The sequence below is a fragment of the Telmatherina bonti genome, assembly GCF_933228915.1.
Source record: "Telmatherina bonti genome assembly, chromosome: 6".
NCBI lineage: Eukaryota > Metazoa > Chordata > Actinopteri > Atheriniformes > Telmatherinidae > Telmatherina > Telmatherina bonti.
Window position 1 is genome coordinate 25,425,801 of NC_136624.1, and position 23,585 is coordinate 25,449,385.

At 37.9% G+C, this 23,585-nt stretch overlaps 1 protein-coding gene across 6 annotated transcripts in view; it reads right to left on the minus strand.

Moving 5' to 3' along the window:
* Positions 1–23,070, minus strand: part of r3hdm2 (R3H domain containing 2) — a 51,874-nt gene extending 28,804 nt beyond the window's left edge. For all 6 annotated transcript variants that reach the window (XM_079241656.1, XM_079241654.1, XM_079241658.1 and 3 more), the window contains exons 1-2: positions 22,814–23,070; positions 22,392–22,446 (exon numbers count right to left, since the gene is read on the minus strand). The gene's annotated coding sequence lies outside the window, so the exon portion shown is untranslated. The remainder of the gene's footprint in view (positions 1–22,391; positions 22,447–22,813) is intronic.
* Between the last annotated feature and the right edge of the window lie 515 nt (positions 23,071–23,585).

Here is a 23,585-nt window from a genome sequence, read left to right on the forward strand (position 1 = left end):
CCTCAACATGTTAAAAACTGAAACGAAAATAAAGTTTTTAAATATAAAACATGTTATTGGAACTGAAACTGTGCTTATAACTGTACAAATGCAGACAGCTGCATAGTTACATTCCCACTTGTCAAGAGAGCTGATAATCTCATCTTTCATAGTTTAGCTTACCGATAAATTTTGCCTAAACCCTGAACAACACCATTCAAGTTATTTTGTGTGTCTTAGGACTAATTCTGATTGCAGTATTGAGGAAGTAATCTGGATGAATTAACAAATGCTTAATCACAGCTGTCAGCGGAGCGCCTGAGGAAGCACAACTGATTTGAGCTGTAGCCAAAAATTCACAAGGATCAATTTTTTTTCCAGTTCAGCAGAAAAAAGAAAGTACATGAAATATTTATGTAGGTTAAAACATTCCAAGCTGACTGTGTTAAAACATACGTTTGTCTTTTGATTTCAATACACATAAAGGAAAATTACACTGAAAAATAATTTGTTAAGTGATGCTGCAGTGCATCTTTAGTTGTAAAATTACATAAACAAGTGTTGCCTTTATCTCATTTAGTTAACACTGAGGCCATTACAAGCTTTTTTAAAACAGATGTAAAGCAAGGCAAGTTTATTTGTATAGAACAATGCAACAACAAGATGATTCAATGTGCTTAGCAGAGACCTTAAAAAACATAATCTAAAATTGAAACAAAAGTGAAAGGAAAAAGAAGAAACAAAATAATAACATAAAAGTATTCAAACATTATCAAGTTTAAATTCAAGCTTAAAAAAATGGTTTAGATTTGGACTACATTCAAAATTACCAGATTGGCTTCACTTTGCTACTTTCAGTGCAGGATTTGTACAAGCAAGATTTTAAAACTACTCAATGTCTGTCTACTCGGGGCTAATCTAACTAGCATACAACTCAGTTAACAGAGTTATGCCAAGCAAGAGATTTAGGGTGGCATTTAAGCTCTGCCAAGGCAGCCATACAGTGCTAGCATTGAACAGAAAACCAAAACCTGCATTCAAGTTAGTCCAACATTTTAAATGCACACAAATATCAACAGCCATCATTTATTTGAAAGAGCAGAGGAAACACTGACAACAACTAAGTGCATGGGTGAAAGGTTCAGAAAACAACGACGGTACATCAGACAACACTAATTTCACTCCAAAACGGAGCAGGTCTGCTTTTATGTTGGCTCCTGTCTTTTCCACAGTAGAACAAAGATAAAACAGGAACACTACCAACACAACCAAGAAGTCAAAAGTTTTGGAACCGGTTATGAATACAACTTTTCTGTCCTTAAATTGTTGCTCCAACCACCTTGCTTTCTGACTAAATGAACTAAGCGCAACCACCCACGCCATCAATCAGTCCTTATCAAGCAATCTGTAGCATGTGCATTACTGGCCTTACACACTTCAATGAGCCCTCCTGATGAAAAGCGACCAGCACACGCGTCACATGCTGCCCTTCTCAATGGGTCAGGTTACCACATCAAGAGCATTTACTAAAGGATTCCTGAGTAAAACAAGTGGCAGGACTTATGGTGAGGGAGACCAACAGTCATCTGGTCAATACTGTAAGCATCATGACAGGCATAGTGTATATGATCACTTCTGACCGTGAGTTAGCCTAATCAAATTTTCCACAGCACTGTGAGCTCTTTCTGTTGTTGTTAAGAATAGAAAAAATGTCTATATCGATTCTTTAAAAGACAGAAAAGAAATATTATTCAGTGGAAATTTAATAAAATTTTATCTACACACTTTTCAGTTTTAAAACAATTACAGCAGATTGATGATTTAAGCACATAAAAAACCACACTACTGTAAACAAAAGCCCATATAAATGTATCTGTCCAACTGTGCAGCTAATCCGAATAAATGTTGGCAACCAGTCTGTGAGTCAACAGAGAACAAAAAGTGTATATTCATAATTTTCTATTGGTAATGAGGAGCTGCTGCTCGGATTAAATACTTCATTCAAGAGAATTACTTCAAAATTTCGCAATGGAGAAGCATGCATAGCAAACCTGCCTCCCTATTTTCTCTGCAGAGGCTGAATGAGAGATGAGTGGAATGGTGAATGGAGGCGCAGAATGCTGCAAAAAGGAGTGAGTACGCATGTACAAGCCCACAGAAGGAAGTGGGAGAGACACACAGGCAGCTCGACCCAATTCATCTCTTCTGTATTCAGCTGCACACCTCGCCCATTTGACGTCAGAGGGAACTCGTCTCACAAAAGGCAGTAAGGTTATGTCTTCACACAGAGGAGACTGATGTGTGGAGTAATGGCAGAGTTTGTGCAAGCTCACTGTCTGCACATATTATATTTCAGCGGCTCTCAGAGTAAGAGCGCACCAGGGCTTGTCTGTGTCAGAGAGGATTCCCCTTTGCGTTGGTTGCACAATTTCAAACAGGGCGGAGAAAAGGGGGCTGGCAGAGCACTAAGGGCATCACAACTGTCCATGTACACTTACAGTAGGAAGGAGTCTGTCTTCACTTAAAGAGTATATGGATAGATACTTCATAAGCCAATACAAATAAATACGGCTTTTACCCACAATCTTTATATAACAAGTTACAGCACAAAAAAAAAAGAGAAAAAGAAAGGAACCTAAATGACGACAACACAGACACACAGTTTTTGTCAAAAGCTCCGGAAGACAGGATTTCTCTTCTTCCATTTAGATATTCTTCAGTCTTCCTCCCTGTCACCCCTTCTCTCATTTCTTTCTCCGTGCTATGAGAATCCCCCATCCTGCCTTCCACCCCTCTACATCAACCCCTCCCATCAATATCTCTCCATCCACCCACCACTAAACGTTAGCACTCACCCTCACTTTCTTCCTCTTTTAATGTGTCTTCTTAAATTGTCAGGCCTGCTGCTGACGCCATCCTCCTCCACTCACCCAGCCCACTCAGTCCTGTGGGACGAACTATGACTCATTCTCTCCTTCGATCCTTCCTCTCCCTCCCTAGTTACCTGCCTGCCTTCCTGTAGCTCTCTCCTCCAGTTTCTCAAAGTAGTTATAACTTACCTCTACTTCTTTGCAGCAAATGGGGGAACCCGCATAAAATGCATCGAGAAAATAAAAGAGTGACTGTTGGTCACGTTAATAACAGCCTCTTTGCGCGATGAAGGCATGCCAAAGGCAAGGAGGATTCAGACTATAGATAAATTGATAATAAAAGTAGCAGAGCAAAAATGTAGATAACAGAAACCAAATTTTATGTGGGCCCAAATTAAACAAGTAAATTCAAGTAAATCGAATTAAACAGCTCTGATCACTACATTTCTTTCTTTATTCTAATACTTTAACTCCAAACAAACTAAAAGCTATATTAACACATTGCAATTTAGCAATTAAGCTATAATGTACACACATGCAGACTTAGTTTTGCATGATTATTCCATTTTCTCAAGGTCTTATCTAATAAGTCCAGTCCAGGTCAACTCTTAAAATTAAGGTTTATACCAGACAGTTGTTTTTCAGCCTTGAAAAAATGCCCAAAACAGCAACTCAGGAGGTTGGTTATCTTACATGAGGTCGTAGCTCATTAGCATATTAACACATATAAAACGTTTTTTTGTCCATCACAAAACATAATGTTTGTTCGATCAACTAAATGGCTAAAAAGTCACTTAAGTAACTGAAGAGGCTTAAGAGGCTTGGCAAACATACCAGCTTTTTTTTGCAGAGCAAAATCTACACTCCTTCTGCAACAGCTTTCAAGTGCATCCTCCTTCTGTGTCTGTTTCAGTTGACATGCACAGAACTGTTTGTCGTTTTCTTTTACCTTTTAGCACTTTGAACCAATGACTCTTCCTGATATTTCACAGAAATCTTAAATGCAAAGCTGCTCATAGTCTCACAACTTCCATCCTTTTTGCTGTTGCCTAGCAACCAGTGTAAATTTTAGGTGCTTATCCCATCTTCCATTTCTATTCTTTCTATTCTTTGTATTTCATGGGATCAATAAAAAGTGAAATTATATTTTAGCATATAATAACTTTATGACTGAAACTTACAAGACAATTATGTTATAATTTATTACATTTATTTATATATTTATCTGCAAAATGAATGTTTATGGTATTATGACATATTTTATGACTTGCTAAAAGCAGTTTTAGGGTTAAAAAATAAAGAAAGAAAGAAAACAAATTAGTTATTGACTTCCCAGCTTTAAACCATTGTTACTAAATATGTCATGAATATGCAGCAATACACTATAGCTTGAGAAATCATGTGCATGTTTATGCACATATTGGAGCAGTGCATCAGATTTTTGACTGCTAACAAGTACGGACATGCATGTCTATGCTACAGCTTGAGCCCCAGTGCGGCTAGATGCTATCTAGAACTGCATGTCGTCTCGATTTCAGATACATGATGTGAATCAGAGAACAAAAAATGAAAGTACTCAGATTGCTTGTTGTCAAATTGACATGATATACCTACCTGATATCACTATAGTTTCAGTGTTGAGAATGTGCCCTGTCCAAGACTGAAGATAAAGAGCTGAAGAACACTTTGTACTTATATATTTTCCATTCAGCAATTAATTAATTATTTTCAATTTTCATTTTATTTTCAGAACAACAAGCCATGGTAACGTTAAATTACACTGAGGCAATAAAATTTAGAGCATATCCCTGTGGGCTGCACTCTCATTTTCTTCCATTTTGTTGTTCTGTAGATCTGGTGTCATAAAGAAACAGGCTGTAAAATGGTTTTGTTGCTCGGCTATGTGGCTCTGAAAATAAAACTTTCAATAATTATATAACAACAAGTGGTCATTTATATCTACTAACAATCAATGTGGCATCATATTTCACCGAAATATCCCATTGTGGTTTTTTTATTGTGTGTTCTCCTGGGATGACTCCATGATTGAAAGATTTAAATCTGCTGTTTGGTCCACTTTAAATGGATTGTGGCCCACTTGCAGAGATAGTAAGATTTGTATGAACACCAACCACACACTGATATGGACCAAAGTAGTGGACTCCAGGCCCACTTGAAAGCCAGAAGTTGTGGTTCATTTGCAAACGAACTATCCAGTAACCAAATAGAAGGTAAATATGCCAACCACAATAAAACAGCAAGAAGAAGAAGGAATTGATGCAGATTATTGTTTGTGTAGGAGGAAAAACAAAGCCAACAGAATGCATATGTTCTGCACACCACAGTAAATTTAGCAATCCCAAACCAGAGTCCTATTCTATTTTATTCTCTTGTCATTTATCTGACACTTTTCTTCAAAGAAACTTACATCTGAGAGTGAGAATAACAAAAGTAAGAAATCAAACAGTAGGGAACATCACAGATAAATGCTAGCCAGACTGCTGTCAGTCAGAAACAATTATTTTTTGTTGTTTTTCCTGTACCTCCCTGTAATAGCCCCATTGATAAAATACAAGAAACAATTGATCCCACAATATTGTCTTTGGAGCAGCTAATTCACTGCTGACTTGCTGGAAAGAGCTGGACTAATCACATTTTATCACATTAACATTTGTTTGTGTGATTAAAAAAAAAAAAAAAAAAACAGGGCCGCCCACTTGTCTGATGAGTATTCAATACTATAACACTGTAAGAAGCTCAGAAGCTGAAATAGCATAATAGGACCCATCTGAAAAATAAAAAATAAAAATATTTTGAATAAAAAACATTCAAACTAAAGAATAGCTTTTTGCGCCAATGCAGTTCAAAACCATGAATAGAAAGAGCTTGTCTGACAACAAATTCAAAGAGCATTCATAAAATGTCAACCCTAGTAAGAATTGCCAATCAGTTACCGGTCACCTTCTGCATAAAGTAAGCATGTCTGTCATTAAATCCTCTCGACAGTAACAAGCACAGTTTAAAACATTGACTTTTCTTAGCTGTAAAATAAATAGTGTATAGTGAACCTCAAGTACTGTAAGTAGATTTGTGGATGATTCTGCCTGCTATACTATTCTGGTGAACTGCTGATGTAACTGTGTCAGACTGAAAAAGGGTGGCAGCTACTGCTCTCATTATAAACCTTATGTAATTCATCAGTTTCTTCTAGTGTGAAATAACAAGAGCAGTGAAAAGAGGAAAAAAGAAGGAAAGAAAAGAGAAGAGAGAAGGATGCAGAAACAAGGTGTAGACAGTAAGATGGGAAAAGAGGAAAAACTTCTCAATGATGAAACAATCTGCACTGTTATGCCATTGGACCACACTTCCACCAATGGGAGGATCAGCTCCATGGCAACAAGCTCTGTCACCAAGAGAAAAGCTGCCATATCCCTCAACACCCCCATACTTTTCTTTCCTCTTCACTCTCACGACCCCCCTCCTTTAGCCAATTACAGGGCCCTGTGTATTTTTCAATAGGTACTCGCATACAGAAAAATAAAACAGCACAGACACAGCAGCATTAGTTACAACCTGGGTAACCCAACTTCACTACACAGACACAATAAACGCACATACAACCAAACATGACTTACATATCCACACAGCCACAGAGACAGTTTGGGGCTTTCAGAAAGATCCAAATGAGTCATTCACACACACAGTGACTGAAATGTGCAGACTGACTTCTTCAACACAATGTCTAGCTGCAGACAGTTCTGTTCCACATCTTGATCAGGGCAGACATTATCTGGTCTGGTGAAGCTGAACCATCAACTAAACAGACTGAGCTCACAGACTTAAAGACAGACCCTCCAGATTTAGCAGGTCAGCCCATGCAGATAGTACATATGAAATGAGAGCACATGTTTATGCAAACTCATCCAAAATTTAAAGACCAAGTGTTGTGTGGTCAAGTCCACAGCATTCAGTACGAAATGTGTGCACCATTGGCATCACACAGAGCACTATACCTCTTCCACAAAGATCTCACCAGGCTGTTTATAGGTGCCTGTGAAATGTTATCCCATTTGTCCTTCGAGGAATATACAATTTGGCATATATTTTATGGACCTACAAAATGTTACCATACACGGTGATCGAGAACATCCCAAAGGTGTTCGATTGGCAACATTTTAAGTAAACATACTAACCAACTGAGAACAGGGAGTCTTCATCTTCCACAATGCACACATAGTACAGTACTACAGTAGTGTGTAAACTAGCATTGTCATGCGGGAATGTGACTTAATGGATAAGTGTAAGTGGTTTAACAATGGTTACAGCTATATGATTCCAGATTTAATAATCCGGAATTAAATAATTCAAAATTAACGTATTCTCCTAAAAGTTTACATGAAAAAAATAATTCCAAATAGAGGTTCACATGAAACACATCCTTACTTAATACCTCTTTAGAGCGGTGGGTTGGGAAGGGTTCTGATTGGACAGAGGGTGCATGTGACGTATGACATATACCTTAAATAAACAAAGTTCGCTCCCTGCTTCTTGTCTTTTCTGTTGTAACTTGTAAAAACTACATAATAAGAACCAGTTTTGCCGCTATTTTTATTATTATTTTGAAGTACCAGCTCAACACAAACATACTTTACTTTTTGCAGCAACTGTGAAGGAGAAGAAAGATAGACCACCAAACATGGGAGGCAAAACAACGTGCGTCATCGGACAGGACAAGGTACCGAGCATGCGCAGAATGACCAGAGTTAACAGAGCCGAAATAAGGTTTACATAACAGAGGAATTAAATAGTTTGTAATTAAAATGCAAATAACCAGCCACTTACATCAGAATTAAGTTTAATTCCGAATAGAAATTTGCATTAGGAATTAAGTGTTTACATGGTCATTTTTCATAAGTTTAAAGCTAAATTGACTTTTATTTGGAATTAAACCTCCCATGTAAACGCAGCAATTAAGTCCCAAAATTTTATTTCTGTGCTACTGCCTGCTCAAGTTACAGTGTATTGTCCATGGCATCTACCTACCCAAACCGTGACACTTGCACTGCGATGTGCTAGCAAATACACAAAATATACACCAACAGATCATCATATTGTTTCTGTAGATGCCACATCTGACTGGCCATCATATGGTCAGGCTCCATGCAGTTCATGGGCGGAAAAACCTTATCAGTGACAAATCTCACTTGGAGTGGTAAACTAAATTAGGCCACCAAAATTGCTCAAGGCTATATTAAACAGGGAAGCCTTGTCAAGTGTGATGCAACAGTATTTTGCTTGACACAGAGCAACAAATTGTTGCATAAACAGCCTTTACATTATTATGATAAATTATTGTTAGGAATTTAGGCAAGCAACGTCATAGCATACCAGTCTATGAAAATATTGTGTGGAAGAATCGGCTTCGTGTAGCTGGAGGTGTTGTTTAAGACCATATCCACACAGGCCTTACACAGGGACAACTTAAGGTGATTCTGCTTCAGTCATTTATCATATGAATGGTTTCATTCACACAGAAGCTTCACAAAATTAAAGTAACATTCTCAGATGCTGCATAGGAAATACCAAACTACTACATTTTTCTATTTATAGTACAGAAGAAAGCGGAAATAAAAATGTTTAACTTTACAAAGAATACATTTATATTAACATCTGACTAAAATACCACACAGTAACTTGCAATAATAATTTCCTAGCAGTTACAACAACTGTAAAATGCTTTTCAGTACATTTATGCAACCATTTTGCTTGAAATGATCCACTTTAAGTGCTGGTATGGATATATTAGAGAGTCATTTTAAAAATGTTTTATGTTATCATATGATTTTCAAAACTTTGGCTTTTTACATTGTAAAACAGCATTTATTATCGCAGCTCCAGAGTGCAACAATTTGGGGGAGTGAAATTTGCACAGCTTCATGATCCCTTTAAGTTTCAACTATTAAGTTTCATTACCTGTCATTTGCAATATTTTGTTCATATAGAATTTTTTGCTTAACAATAAAGTTTTGGTTCATTCAGTTCAGTAAAGCTTGCACTTTGAGTTTGTTTTTAAAGACAGGTTTTTTTCGACTTCCTATTTGTCATTTAAATAAAGAAAATTTTCCCTATTCTGCATTCTTGTTCATAATTTCCTAAATAACCAGAAAATGTTTAAGATACTTGATCCTAAAATGCATTGAAATTAAATGTAGAGGGAATTGTGGAAAATTTTGGGTGTACCAAAAGTAAGGCAAACATGCAACCAAAGCATAAAGTCAGGATTATGGTAGTATATTATTACATACTTTGCATGAACTAAAGATATACGGCAAACATTTACACATGCATGCAGAATGTGGCAGCTCCACCAAATTGTTTGATTTTTTTCCTCCTTGAAAAATGAATAAAGATATTTTTAGGTGGGTTTTTACCAATAAAATTTACACAAATGCTTATTTTCCCACAACCACACTGACAAGTTTTTTTTCATGGCTGCAATGGCACAATAGCAATCAAGGCCAAGAACATTTCCAGCCAGCCTGACTAGCCATTTAAGAGATGGCAGTGAAAAAGGTCTGTTGCAGGACTAAAAAATTTGGCCCTAAAAAGAACGGGTCATTAAGGATATCCCTGCTTGATCTTTGTAAGGAATTGGGACTTCTTCCAAGCAAAACGTTGATTAAATTTTCATATATATAGATATATATATATATATATCTATATATATATAGATATATATATAGATATATATATATAGATATATATATATATACACACACACACACTTAACACAATGTAACTCCAAGTCAACCACACTTCTGTAAAATCAAACTGTCCACTTAGGAAGCAACACTGATTGACAATCAATTTCACATGCTGTTGTGCAAATGGAATAGAAAACAGGTGGAAATTATAGGCAATTGAGAAGACACACCCAATAAAGGAGTGGTTCTGCAGGTGGTGACCGCAGACCACTTCTCAGTTCCGACGCTTTCTGGCTGACGTTTTGGTCACTTTTGACTGCTGGCGGTGCTTTCACTCTAGTGGTAGCATGAGACGAAGTCTACAACCGACACAAGTGGCTCAGGTAGTGCAGCTCATCCAGGATGGCACATCAATGTGAGCTGTGGCAAGAAGGTTTGCTGTGTCTGTCAGCATGTCTGTCCAGAGCATGGAGGACATATCAGGAGACTGGCCAGTACATCAGGAGATGTAGAGGAGGCCATGGGAGGGCAACAACCAAGCAGCAGGACCGCTGCCCCCTTCTTTGTGCAAGGAGGAACAGGAGGAGCACTGCCAGAGCCCTGCAAAATGAGCTCCAGCAGGCCACAGATGTGCATGTGTCTGCTCAAACAGTCAGAAACAGACTCCATGAGTGTGGTATGAGGGCCCGACGTCCACAGGTGGCGGTTGTGCTTACAGCCCAACACCATGCAGGATGTTTGGCATTTGCCAGAGAAGACCAAGATTGGCAAATTTGCCACCTGCGCTGTGCTCTTCACAGAGGAAAGCAGGTTTACACTAAGCACTTTGTGACAGACGTGACAGTCTGGAGATGCCGTGGAGGACGTTCTGTTGCCTGCAACATCCTCCAGCATGACCGGTTTGGCAGTGGGGCGGCATTTCTTTGGAGGGCCACACAACCCTCCATGTGCTCGCCAGAGGTAGCCTGACTGGCATTAGGTACTGAGATGAGATCCTCAGAACCCTTGTGGGACCATATGCTGGTGCGGTTGGCCCTGGGTTCCGCCTAATGCAAGACAATCCTAGCCCTTATGTGGCTGGAGTGTGTCAGCAGTTCCTGCAACACGAAGGCATTGATGTTATGGACTGGCCTGCCCATTCCCCAGACCTGAATCCAATTGAGCACATCTGGGACATCCTGTCTCGCTCCATCCACCCACGCCAAGTTGCACCACAGACTGTCCAGGACTTGGCGGATGCTTTAGTTCAGGTCTGGGAGGAGATCCCTCAGGAGAACATCCGCCGCCTCATCAGGAGCATGCCCAGGCGTTGTAGGGAGGTCATACAGGCACATGGAGGCCACACACACTACTGAGCCTTATTTTGACTTGTTTAAAAGACATTACATCAAAGTTGGGTCAGCCTGTAGTGTGTTTTTCCACTTTAATTTTGAGTATAACTCCAAATCCAGACCTCCATGGGGTAATACATTTGATTTTCATTGATAATTTTTGTGTGATTTTGTGTCAGCATGTTCAATTATGGAAAGAACAAATTATTTAATAAAAATATTTCATTAGTTCAGATCTGCAATGTGTTACTTTATTGTTCCCTTTACATTTTTGAGAAGTGTATATACATATATATATTTATATATATATGTTGAGTTGCCAGGCAGGTTGTTTAAAAGTGGTGCATTAAAAATACATGTTTTTCCAGACTCAATGAATGATCATGATTAATATTCGTGATAACAATATTGATCAAAATAATCGGAATTACTTTGGTCATAATTGTGCAGCTCTAATTGTCATCGATGTCATCGATGTCTCTTGCTCAAGAAAGAGGTAACATGGACCAACAGAAACCAGGAAGGAAACAGTGCTTTTGCAATCTGACACCAAATTTAGGACATGGATGCAAGTTGATTTATCGTGATGCTGAAAGATGAGCACACATAGGGACAGAGAGGCAGTCATTACGTAAACAGTCCATACTCAACATAAGACAGATTTGGGACAAGTGACCAAATAAAAAGAAGGAAACAAAATGAAAAAGGAGTTTAGGGGGGATGTTATGAAATAGAGTGTGTGAGCACGAACAAGACCATAGATCAGTAAAGGAGATGGAAAAGCCAGCTTCTTTAAACCAGGAACACTGTGAAGACCATGAGGATGGCTTTCTATTTATAGTGACAGATTTTTTATTCAAAAGGGCTTGTTGTGCTCTCTCGCACACTTGAGCTGCTTCTCCCCCTCACCTTCTCTCTGTTCTTGCACACTGTGTTCCTCAAATGAAAGGTGTACACAGTGCCTTTTGTAGGTAATGATTTAAAATGCTTTCACAGTTAAAAGAAATTAAGATGTTTAGCAAATGTCTTAATCCTAACTAGTCACCATTCAAATAAAGACAATGAAAGTAACTTTCAGTATTTCTGAATACAGAACATTCCTCACGTTTTGAGATATTGATAGTGTGTCCTCTTGTGCCTACCTCACACTTATATCTCAAAATGAGTCTTGCAGAGTAATGCATACTTCTTGATATCTATCCACCCCAACAGGCCACCTACACCCTCCCACACAGGGACAGAGGAAGGGAATTCCTCACCACTTCAGAATTTACCTCACTCTACATGGATGCTATCCTTGCACATACATTTGCAAACATAAACTCATCAATAAGAATTATCAATAAAATCACCACTCGTAACAGCATGCAACAATAGTCTGTACTTGTTAACAAATGTGGCTAAACTGTCTCTCCAATTTTGCCACAATGTTTAAATTACTTACACTTATAAAAGTGGAAATGTTATACACGGTATATAAAACCATAATTATATAATTCCTATTATCTGAAATGGTTGTGTTGTTAAAAAAAATAGTTTTTTTTAAAAAGAGAAATAAATGTGCAATGCCAAAGAGTAAAACTACTAGAACCTTAATAATCTAAACTTGCAGCTAACAAAGCTACAAGCATATCTTCAAGAAATTATTCAATACTTATGTCAGTGATAGACATGCATATGCATATTAACAGGGCATCAACAGTATTTAGAGCTTTGTGGTTCTCCAGCTAAGTCACATTCTAAGTTTCACAAAAAAGAAAAAAAAAAGCACATAATCGCAGCCGAGTAAGCAGCAGAGGCAGCCACAGATCAACACTACGCTGTCAATAGTTTTACCTCACCCTGTTGCAAAATGAATGAAGTCCATTTCGTGCATCAAGTACACAGAGTTTCAACAGTGTTCAGATCTGCCGCTATCTTCAGCCCATGGTAGTTTTCTTCATCTTCACACTTGGTGTTTTCCTTTCATATCTGTAGATAATATGAGCTCTGTTTTCTTAATTAATGTATTACAAGATAGTAGAAAAGTCTATTTTGACTGCACCTCTGTTTCTGAATGAAACAGAAAAAGCACAAGATGAACAACGAAAGAAAAATCCTGTTTGCAAGCTGGCTACCTCTCCCAACCACTCTAATGCTTTCATGCGCACTGTTTGCACCGCTCCCTTCTCCACCAACCCTCCCTTCCGAGTTGATTCTCACTCGCTCTCCTACACATCTTGTTTGCTCTCTGTCTAACAATATAATTGCAATGACAGCCAAACCAGGGCATGTAAGTAGCCCAGCTGTTTAAAGGGCTGCTTGGATCAACTAGCATGTTTCTTGATACAACAGCACCCCTCTATATTGAAAGCTCACCGTAAATACATTTACAGTTCAAGGTTTGTTTGTTTTTTTTAGCATAAAAAGAAAATGTCAAACCCCTGTAGGATATGTGACAGGGGTACAGTCTAAGGATGAATACCTGCCATTATTCAGATATTTTTAAATATCTGAAGCTATGTGCTGTCTTGATAAAATGACTGAGCTTAAAGGTACTGACAGCTGCTGGTGAAATGGAGCATTGCTTCAATGGTCAAAATTAAATCATACTCAGGGCAGGGGGGGTTAAAAGAAAATACAGTGGAGAGAAATAACAAAAACCACCTCATTAGCTGGAAAAAGCCCACAAGACAACAAATTTGCATACTCTCCCTGCAGCTACTTAACTGCAAACGTCAGCTTAAAGTTGACGCGGAAAAGAGGCAGCTAAAAGTTCAGCGACAAAGGAAAAGCAGCAGAGAACTTTCCACAGGGTAGCATGTTTGTCTGTCTCATAGATATTTAAGTTCCTGAGTCATCAGCATGAAACCATTCTTTTAGTGGGCAAAATCTGAACGGAAAAATGAGTTGCCAAGTTATTTTTTGGTTTGTCCATTGATTACTTTTAAAAAGCAGTGACTAAGCTGGCATTTAATTGCTAAAACGGTAATTACCACAAACCTGGTAAAAACTCAACATTACCACAAACCAAATATACAATTCAAACAATTCCAAACATTAACGTATTCTCCTACGAGTTTACATGAAAAAAATAATTCTGAATGGAGGTTTCCATGAAACAAGTCCCTACTTAATTCCTCTTCAGAGTGGCGGGTTGGGAAGGGTTCTGATTGGACAGAGGGTGCACGTGACGTATGACATATACCGGAAATAAACAAAGTTCGCTCCCTGCTTCTTGTCTTTTCAGTCGTAACTTGAAAAAAAATACAAAAAAGGAACCAGTTTTGCCGCTCTTTTCATTATCATTTTGAAGTAGCAGCTCAACACAAGCGTACTACTTCACTTTTTGCAGCAACTGAGAAGGAGAAGAAAACAGATCACCGAACACGGGAGGCAAAACAACACGCGTTATCAAGGCAGGACAAGGTGCCAAGCATGTGCAGAATGACCAGAATTAACTTAGAGCGGAATTAAGGTTTACATGACGGAAGAATTAAATAGTTCGGAATTAAAATGCGAATAAACCAGCAACTTACATCGGAATTAAGTTTAATTCCGAAAAGAAATTTGCATTAGGAATTAAGTGTTTACATGGTCATTTTTTTTTATCAGTTTAAGGCAAAATTAACTTTTTTCCAGAATTAAACAGGAATTAAAACGCCCATGTAAACGTAGGAAGAGAGAAAATTTCTTTTTTTTTTCTTTTCCTTTGAGGGAAGTTTATTTTACCTCGATTCTGAAAAGTCTCTGCATCGTGACTCAGTGGTTAGCAATGTCGCTTTACCATAGTTGACATTTATGGACCACCCCCACACAAAATAAATCCAATCTAAAAAACAGAGGGATGGGTGTTTAGCATAGAACTTATAAGTTAATTGTCTTAACTTGGTTAAGTATGTTGACAGTGCAATCCTAGCATGACACTGGGAAAAGGTTTGTCCCAGGTCAACCACATGACGGATAAAGGGGATGGCATGTACTAATGCCTTCTAATGCCTCAAAACAAGTCCAGCTGCATCTGCACTTGAACAGTCAGGTAACTTCTTTCACAGGACGATAAGAGCACGGCTTAGCATGTAAGAGGGAGAAAGGGGAGGAGCAGTGCGAGGATCAGTAGCCAAAGATACCACAGATAGACCATTTGTGAACATGATCACTCAACAAGGTATGCAGTTTCTACAGCATGGATTATACAGCTGATGTAAAGCGATCACACAACAAGAGAGAATGTTTTAGTGTAAACAATAACCAAACTAATATATAACTTTACTAAAAACATAACAAGCACTTAGCCTTTTATCAAATAAGCCATGCAAGTATTAAGCCAATAGCTATCCAAACATGTTTTATACAAACTCAAATTTCAATATTTCATCTGGATTGGGTCATTTCTCCATGAGGTATCATGTGACCACCCCCCCCACCTTTAAAAATCAGTCACATTTGCAGTAAGATCTACGCTATCTCAGGTCAAACTTAAAGCAACCAGTCTTCTAGTCTGATCAATAATTCATATCTAAGAAACCACTGAAGGATGGACATGAACGATGAGGGTTTTTTTTTTCTGTTTTTAAATAAAAAGGAAACACTGGAATAAAAATGCTCAGAAAATGCACAGGAAAGATGGAGAATAAATAAAGATGGAGAGGGAGATGAACAGACTCAGGAGCAGTAAAGAGAAGAGAGGAGCAGCAGCAACAGCACCACGCTTGGTGCTCTGGCAGAGATCTATAAATAGCTCTTCAAATCTCTCTAGAAAAAGCCACTCTTCTACTTATGCTGCAAACACAGATTCAGAGACAGAAACAGATATGGATACCTGGCTGACATAAATCCTGATTACTTTTTACTAGAAAACAGCTACATGTTTTTATTGCATCAACCATAAAAAAGGATTAAAAGAATACCTTTAAAGCGAGTCTTTGCCTATTTTTATTCGAACAGTAAATACGGTTGAGAAAAAAAAAAAAGAGGGTTTACAAAGTCATGCATCCTGCATAGCAAAAAAGGCTCTTTTTGGGGGGTGGGGATAGTGCTCAACTTATCCTTAAATTTATCTGCCATCCGTGTGATAATTCCTTATATTAACTGATTGAAAGTTCACAATTTGAGAAATATTGTGGTATGAGAAGAGATGCATAAATACCCGCAAGCTGCAGGGTATAAGTGGGAAAATAAGTTGACTGCAAAAAAAGATACTCTCCTTCATTGGTGGCCTTGGCAACAGTGGGTTGTAGATTCAGTGACTCACCTCTGCCATATTTCCACTATAGACTAAACTTTTGATGATCTTGCCTTTATATTAGTAATTGTTAAAGATGCACTACTTCCCAGTGCACTATTTTAAAGAAAGAAAAAAAAAGACATAATGGTCAATTTCTTATTTAATTATCTCATGACAACTTCCTACCTTTCATCAGGTGCATTTCAGTAAGTCAGACATTCCCAATTTTAAGCCAAACTTGAAGCAACCAGTCAACACCTTTCTTCTCTGATCAATAATCAACAGATGGACACCCACGAAAGTGCAGTCAGGAGCAAATATGCTTAGGAAACACTGACTGAAGAAGAACTGAGAAAAAATAAAGATGAAAAGGGAAATTACCAAAGTTAATTAGAAGACAGGGCCAGAAGCAAGAGCTGTAATGGGGATATACCTCATATGATGTTAAGCACCAAGTATTTATATGGTTTAAACCATTAAAATTCAAACTATTCTCACATATATCAAACTCTGTCTTGAATGAGTTCAATTTTGTGCAACAATATATATATTTTCTTTTTTTTTTTTAAATTTGGCTAGGCTGGAAGCCCATTTTTCCCCATCAAGAAAAATACCTTTTTTTTTCTACTTTCAACACGCATGCCGCTTTCTCAGAGCAGATGTTGGAATCACACCTTTAACCGTCTGTGTCATGACCCCAACTTGTTTATCACAACTATCTTGATGTCTATTTTTAACTAGTTTTAAAAAGTAAAGCTAAAGCCAAGGCACAAACACCAGTGATCATTTCTCAACAGACTACATTTCCTTTTTCAATCTTCATCAAGAGCAAATTTTATAAAATATGAATTATAAATTTGATATACTATCATTACAGATTCATCTTTCCAGATACCAAAAGCAAAAGTATTCTTTTATTTATTAAGGTATGAATAATATTAACATGGGCTACATACAGCAAAGTGAGCTAAATAAGGTTAAATACAATACAGACTTAAATGCTGTTTCCAATACACAGCGCAGCATTGTAATAGAGTTGCATGATATATCATTTCAGGATCAACCTAACAGCTTGCATTGGTGCAGTGGTCAGATCAACATGGTGATTGTTACATGCAAAAATAAAACTTCCAAGGGTCTGGTTTCCTATATTCAACTTATGTCTAATGGAACAACTACGAATTCTTTGATAGGGTTTTGAAAATGCAAAGGGCTCTCCTTAAAACATAATACAAATAAAAAGTTTTTTTCTAACCAGCATGAGCCCAACAATATTAGCAAATTTTGATTTTTGGAATTTGATTTTCCATCAAAACTGCATCTTAATCCATCAGGTACAAAGAGCTCATTCAAGGGATCAAGGAATTGTAGTCATCAAGCCTGTTAACTTAAGTATCATGGCACTTTTGTACTGCTAAATGACCATTAGTCCTTCTACTAGAAAAAAAAAAAAGTAACAGACATAGCTAAAAATCAAAATGTTTCCAGTGAATAGCCACAGCTGGCACTAAGACAAGGGTACAAAACCAAATATAGAAGAGTTTTACTTACATAGATTCCAGTACAAAAAGCACACCTTTACCAAAAAACCATCGGGATGCATGTTATTAGATTTCTGGCTAATATACTATTTGGCTGATAACAATATAGATACCACCTCACGGCTTTCCCCTCAAATGTGGCATGTGTCTGAGGGGTTTTTTGTTTTTCCCTCAGCTTTGTGCTGCAGCTCATTTCTTGACTTCATAGAATAAAACAAGGCCGATTTTAACTTGAGTTTTTAAATTCTTCTGAAAATCTTTTATGACTTTAGAGATCATAGAAATGTAAAAGTTTTTTGGTTTTTTTTTTACTTTTACACAGCTGACATTTTGAGTTCTAGATCTCGCCTGCTCCAGGTTATACATCAGGTAGTTGTAGGTGACAAGCCTATCACATGACACTCTGACAGTCCCGCAGGTTTGTCACAAAACATTGTGTTATTTTATCCATTAATCTCATCTGTGTATTGGCTGATGTACAATACTTAAAACAGTGTTTACAAATTAAATAAACAGAATGGGCTAAACTAACTTAAGAAGCAATAAGCAAAAACTACTGGATTGAAGGATTTAAAAAAAATTGTTATGTGAAGAACAGAAGTGTAATTTCATCTGGAATATAGCATGACGTCAAACACCACTGTGTTGGTCTCCAACCTGTGTTTACCAGTAGGTCCGGCCATGTGCACATGTACGTTCTCATGAACCGCTGCCTCATCTCTCCTCTCAGAGCCCTCAGCCCTACCTCCCAATAAAAGGCTGCAGTAAGCAAACAATAAAATTGTTTTTTTCTTTTAAAGCAAAATGACAGAGAACAGAAGAAAATCTTCACCTGAAGACAACCAGGGTGTGACATTACCTCTGAAATCAACTATAGTCTCTGGTGAAGAAATTGTCGGATATAGAAAGGGACAGAGCTGGATGATCATTTGCCTGGTATTTCCAAAGTGGCGAGAACTACGAGAGCTAAAGAGGCTACAGTTGGACTCAGAGTTAGCTCTTCTTTCTTCTTCTTTTGTAAGTAACTATATAAATGTTGTTACTTTAACGTGTACCACAAAGTGGTGATATTGTTTTGGCGAGTGTTTTTGCATTTTGCACAAATGCTTGCAGATGAGACACGTGGGGGAAGAAGTACAGGGAGGTGTGGCTCATTTCCCACTTTGTTTTGATCTAAAGGCTGTGCTCAGCAGCAAACCTTTTAGATGATTTCGCTTGTTGTTCCTTTCAGAAGCATTTTGACCAACAAACGCACAACGTGGGAACAAAATTTACAGTACATGTCAACAATTTTGATAAGTAAAATTACAACAGGTTGATGCCATGACAGACAAGGCAAAAGACCAATATTTGTGAGTATACATTTGTGGACAGCAGTGCCTGAAACTGCATAATATAATCAAATACCACAAAACATCTCTGACAATGCAATAAATTTCAATATACAATTACAGTGGTGTGTAATAATGGGCAGTGCATATTTATAATGGAACTATAAAACTAAAAGAAAGAGTAAAACTTCTGCTCTATCGTCTCACTAAGCTCCCAGCTGTGAGATCCCCCTGCTGTTGCAGTGTCGACCCCAATGGCAAACTAGATGTGTCTGCCGGATTTCCTGCCGGTAAAACAGTCCATTCACAAACGGCTGGTTTAAAATGTAAAGCTATCATCACATCATCTGAAGGGAAAAAAAACAAAAGAAAGAAAGATTAAATCAGGGCTAGTAAAGGTGCTGGTGTCAGTGATGTCTTCTCTGGGTCCTCAGGTAGCGCTGGTGCAGTGTTACTAAGTAGCCCAAAGAAGTTTCAGATTAACTGGCTCAGAATATATCCATGGTTTGAACATAACCGTGATGGCATAAACCACACATTTAGTGTCTGGTGTGTTGCATTTTAAAATCAACTCTGCATCGCCAGTTGATGTCTTGTCTAACAGCAGCTGTAAAGGAAACAGGCTAAATGTGAAGCGCACCAGCAGTGTTCAGAGATAAAGTCAACAGGCTTTATTAAACCCTATATTTATATTATATTAAACTTTATACCAGAAAATTAGCAAGTCCATCAGATGAAATCAACAAAAAAAAATTGTTATCCCGTGGCCGCACATTATTAAGTCATGGCTAAGAATTACCAACGCATACGAACAAGATTGTTAACTTGTGGCCACTGATTAGGTAAGCACATATTTATCAGAAATTATTTAATTTGATTGTATTTAATGGTGAGATTCATTATAGAACTGTAACCAAGTTTACTGAGTTACAGTTTTAAATATATTCTGAATATATCATCCATAATCCATGGGGAAATCCATAATCGATGTTCATGATTTAAGAATGTGTGGCCTTGAGTTAATTTCTTTTTTTCAAATAATATCACTAAACTGTTTCAGCAGCAAGTGACACGGCTAATGTTATTTTTCTCATCTGGTTAAATTCATGAAAGCGATATCTTTCTAAAAACACCAAGTTATGGTAGCTAAATAAATAAAATTAATTCTGCTAGAAATGCACCAAGAAATTACAGATAGACTTACACTTCTGAAAGGTATTAAGAAAGCTGTGCCAAGTCCTATTTCCTTAATAATGGATAAATCCACCTTAACACTAAGTAACTCATTCAGATATGAGAATGATAGCCAGAGCAAAGCGCAATTGTTAATAAACTCTGAACTTGTGTGACCATGCAGTCAGCATACAAAGGATGATTAAAAAACAATTCAGAAACTCACTGAATGACACAAACCTCGCCAGGCTGATGCTAGTTTCAGTGCTTGACCCTCCACAAGTCTGATTTTAACCAAGCACTTATCAAAAGGAATTAAGTAGAAGAAACAGCAAAGACAGTATAGAGCATGAAGGGAAAAGCCACCAAAATAACATATTACATTGACACAGCTCAAAGAGTCCACAAATTACAGCAATGAATAGTTTTTATACCAGCTTGTCCAAGATTGATATGCGAGCAGGAAGTACTGGGCAATATGACAATATATATCATTTGGATGATAGAAAATATGTATAATTTCATATGAGGCTCTGTCGTTTACGCCACGATAAGGTGCTTTACTGCAGTGTTTTCCGTCAAGATGCACTTTACACCATGCACGCTGCAAAATAAAAACAAACATGAAGAAAGACAGTAGCAGACGTGTTTCAGAGGTTAATTCACTAAAAGATGACCACCCAACCAAAACTAATGAGCTTGTTCCTAAAAGAGGGGAAATTTCTGTAGCATAAATGTGGTTTGGATATAAAAAGACTAACATGGAATCAACTACAGACTAACTCACAGTCCCAACAACGAACTCCGACACAACTAGTAGTAACTCATTTTAGCATCTGCGCAAGGATTTGGATAAAGAATACAGAATAAAGAATACGAGCAAAAGCCGCTGAAGCAGCTTCAAATGGTGGCGAAAGCGCTTATAATAAACTCCAGACGTAAACACTGCAACAGGCATTTACTTGTGAAACATCATACAGCCATAGTTCCTGCAGATGGAAGGAGATCACTGCTGCCGTTGCCAAGCACATCTGACAAATAACTGATGACTGACACAAAATTTTATATTGTTATGTATATCGTTATGGGGATATAAAAATAGGTATATTGTGATCTGTGATTTTGGTCATATCGCTCAGCCCAATGAGCAAATCAAGAGCATGTAGATTGGACAAGAGAGAGCTATCTAAGATGTTGAACAAGGACAAAGAATTTACAAATTAAAGCTGCATATTAATCTGAGGTAACGGTAGGACACCACAAGATCTGTAGTTAGATTCTCGAGTAATATCACCCCCATAGTGTATAAATCCCCTTTGAGTGAAGCATGTAAGCGGGAATCACAAACTCAGTAAGTAATGAAAATCATGGGATGTCTCAGGTTGAATTTACAATTAACACAGACCATCAAAAAGTGAATCTGACATTTGTTCTCAAGCATACCTTCTTTACCACCGACACATCACTACCTAGAGTGAGTGCATCTCTGTGGCATTCAGAATTCAAACTTCCATGATTAGATGGTACTCCCAGGAAGCAATGATCTGCCATACACCTCTATAGCCTTCTATACACTACTCTTATGTCAGAGGAAGGGATAAAAATCAGCTATTATGGGAGGCACAGTGGGGGATGCTACTCCACTATTTAGAGCATTTAAATCCAACTGTATTTACTTTTTTGGAGGGAATTAGGGTTTGTAGTTTAAAGACAAATTTATCTGCATTTTCTCACTTGTGATTATCTAGAAACATGCAGTTTCTAGATTAATCAAGCCCCAAAAGGTCTCATAACTCAACAAGTGAAAACTTGTGTGATGTTTTCGTACCAGAATATACCACAGCATGACAAAACAGCATGTCAGTTCTTTTGCCAACATTGTGCAGACCTGGATTTAAGTGTCACGGTCTCTAAGAGTTAATGAGGTTTAATATCTACAAGTTATCAGCCTTCATTTCGTACCACTGGCATTGTCATAAATGACACTTTGTTGACACTCCAAGACGTGCTTTCCTTGCATGATAGAAAACGACTCTTCAACATTTCCATTCATCAAAATAATCTCTTCATTTCCATCGTTTCTGACTGCAGGCACACACTGATCCATTGAGTTTTAGTAACATCTCTCAGCAAACATGGCCATCTCGTGTCAGCCATGGAGAACGCGGACTTTAAAGATGGTGCCTCATACATATCTGAAGATAGTGGATCATCGATTATAAGTTTATATCAAACCATCTCGGTGGTTGTGCTTACCGCTTCTGGTGGCTGTGTGTTTTTAAGTCTGTGTAGATAATTCTTCAAGTTGTCACTGGAGAAAAAAAAAAAAAAAAGACAGATGGCAATATGTTCAGTCGTGGTTGTGTATTTAAGTGCAGATATTAGCTTGCCCACACGCTAACAATAGCTAGCTCACCGTATTAGCCTGCTTCTCCCAGCAAGTATAATTAGCCACCTACAACACCTAGCCACCTCGCTAATGTTAGCTAGCCTTTTCTTTCCACTGTGGGCTTCATGTCTAGCGTTGTAAAACGTGCTGTTTACACGCTAAAAGGCTTGGCAGTAAAATGTTACTCTTAAAGGCTATACTATTCCTTATTTAAACATGCTCCGACATAGTTGTATCTAAAAGAAGAGGTGCTAGCTGGTGCGGTTTTCTAGCTTTCCAAATGACTTACCGATGCTAATATAATGGTGCTGCTAGCTTGAGTTGGATCTCTGCGACCCCGACTGTCAAAATAGCGCCGCGTGAGGGAAGAGCGGCGTGAAAGTTAGCGATAGACAGCAAGCGCTGAAGAGCAAGGCAGTCAAATCCAAAGCGGGAATACTGCTAAATCACAAGAAAACGCTAAAGAACAAAATGACATAAATTATAGAAAAAATAAACAAAACGCTATTCCCCCTTCTTGGCTCCGGCTTGTGTGTCAGCGTCACTTTTTTTTTCTTCCACACCGACTGTTTACGTCAGCGACGCACTTGTCGTCGCAGGGAGACGTTCAGGATACATCGAGTTGGTAATTGTTGTTAATACGTTATGAGATATTAGTGGCCATAAAATGTAAGAGCCAAAGAAAAAACGAAGACTGAACTACTGTTTTCGATATTACATTTTGTTTAAACACCTTATGAATGTCGTACTTGGATTCATCCTTGACCATTTTGATGGGTGTCTTAACAGGTGCTACCAGCGTCAACAAATGTCCACTTTTCCCCCCAACATGTTCTTTTCACAGAATCTCCCGTGAAAAGTGGACATATTTGATGTATCTGTTTTTTTGCGGGTCCAGTTGGCATGCACTTTAATCAACTGGTCCCTAACTAGGATGACGTCATAGCCTACTTGAAATGCTGCCTTGTGGGCCTGATGTGGTCAGACATCTGCTTCCAAAATGTGTAAATGTATGTAAATATGTTCACAGATTTTACGTATAATTCTTTGAATAGAGGGTC